This window comes from Grammomys surdaster, unplaced genomic scaffold, assembly GCF_004785775.1.
Source record: "Grammomys surdaster isolate TR1022 unplaced genomic scaffold, NIH_TR_1.0 126176, whole genome shotgun sequence".
Taxonomy (NCBI): domain Eukaryota; kingdom Metazoa; phylum Chordata; class Mammalia; order Rodentia; family Muridae; genus Grammomys; species Grammomys surdaster.
In genome coordinates, this window is record NW_021620983.1 from 4,643,199 (window position 1) to 4,645,260 (window position 2,062).

General features: G+C 47.5%; 1 long non-coding RNA gene across 1 annotated transcript in view; it reads right to left on the bottom strand.

Annotated features, from left to right (window-relative positions):
* Positions 1 to 283: 283 nt before the first annotated feature.
* Positions 284 to 2,062, bottom strand: part of LOC114612607 — a 3,671-nt gene continuing 1,892 nt past the window's right edge. Inside the window, exon 2 of the long non-coding RNA XR_003710051.1 lies at positions 284 to 596. This is a non-coding gene — a long non-coding RNA (uncharacterized LOC114612607). The remainder of the gene's footprint in view (positions 597 to 2,062) is intronic.

Sequence of the window (2,062 nt, forward strand, 5' to 3'; positions counted from 1 at the left end):
CTTTGACACCATCAGAGAGACCCATGGGGAGAGAATCTGCTTCGACCTCCTTTCTTCATGTAATATGTTCTAGAAAGCTTAAATCCCTGTGGAAACTAATATATTGTGACAATCCTTTTACAAAGGTTACACATATTCTGATTGGTATGAGGGCCTACTATTTTGCAATGGATCTTAATTTGCCTTTTGCTACTTGTTTGGAGGAACTAGGCTTGACCCAGTAATAGCCATTTTTGAAAGACTGTGTGATAAAAGAATAGAATGCCCTACACCCAGCAAGAGCTACTTGTTTTCTAAGATTTATTTTTAATATGACTGTGTGTGTCTGTGTGTCTGTTTGTGCACATGAGTGCAGTTGCCCAGAGGTGTCATATTCACTGCAGCTGGAGTCAGGCACCAGCTGCCTGATGTGGCTGCTAGGAACCGAACTCAGGTCCTCCTTCTTGCAAGGGCAGTGCACACTCTTAATGGCCGAGCCATCTTCTCCAGCTGGAGCACTCCTCAGACCAAAAGCAGCACTTTGACTGAAGCTAGAGGGTAGTTATCACTGAGCTCATAGATGGCGCCTGCAAATGACTGACAGGAGGACAGAGAGCCTGCGGAGAAAACAGACACATATGGAAGGTGTTTTATTCAAACACAGACTTTTTTTCAGTGTTGGGAAGCCACCTCAATCCAAGGGTTTCATATTTTTATTATTGTGATTGTTATTATTTAAGTTCTCTGATTAAACAGTAAGGGTGTTTAAGGGTGCATGGCGAGACAGCTGTATCCAGAGCTGTACCGGAGTGGCAAATGATCACCCCGTGTATAAATTCTCTGCATAGGAAATTCAGAGCCCCCCCCCCCATGAAAGCTCTGGGCTTATTGGATTGTTCCCTTAATTACTGGGCTCTGTGCTATCAAATATTTGTTGAAGGGGATGCTTTATTTTTGTGGGAGTGGATAATGGCTGTGTTTACACTTTGAAATTTCTGCCTCAGAGTTATTAAGATTTGCATTTCTCACTTTTCTACCAAGGGAAAGGTGTTTAGCCATTTTTAGAAAGCAGGTACGAAGTAATCAATTGTCTAAACGTCTCCTCCCCTGAAACTTTCCACTCTAGACAAGTGCAAAAATCCCAGGTATCAGCAACCCACCCACCTGCCAGGGGTAGAAGGGGCAGAAAGGAAATGTGCTTTTTAGGGCTGTGAGTGTCGTAGGCATCTAGACACCATCTTGCTTCCTAACAATTCCCCTGTAAAACTAGAGCCAGGGAATAAATCAGGGGAGATTGGTGGCCTCTGACTGATAGGTCCTGAGCCTGATGCCCAAGCCGCTGCTGCGAGGGCTCTGCTCCTGCAGGCCCAGGGAGAACAAACAGCAGGGTCATTGATTTCCAGGTAGCCTTGGTGCACTCTGGGAAACGCTGGCGGTGCTTGGGGACAAGGTGCAGGTCATGAATGTTCCTTCCAAGGGAATCACAGACGTAGAGAGGGAGAACACACAAGCCCATGAAAGCCGAAGAAGAGAAAGGGACACGAGAAAAAGAAAAGAGAACGAAATGTATTTCTCGAATTGTTTCTATTGGGTCCCCTTTGCCATCACCCCTGTCCAGCCCTGGCTACCTGAACACCAGCTCCATTGGGTCCCTACAGAAGTCCTTATCTCTGCCCAAACCTGGCTAGAGATTACTTGGGGATCCCCTCTCCAGCGCCCCCACCCTCACCCCCCGCGCAGCCGTTTTAAGTCAGTGAAAGCGAGGAGAAGAAGAGCAGAGCCAAGAGCAGCCGTGTGGGAGCTGTCAGCGAACACCTTCCATCAGGCCAGAAAGGTTCTGTCCGGGCGGTTCACCCACCGAGTTTCTGCTGGTGGTGATGTAACTCGCGCTCCTGAGTGGTGCAGCTCTGGAACTCAGTGCCTTGCCTCATCTCGCCCTCAATATCAACCCTCGGTTCTTGAGCATCGGGTGATATATTTTTTTTCTTGGCTGAATACACTCAGAATCAAAGCACTTCAGCCACCCCTGAGGCATAGATAAGAGCTTCTAAACTTTTCCCTCACCCCTCTACCCCAAGGGATA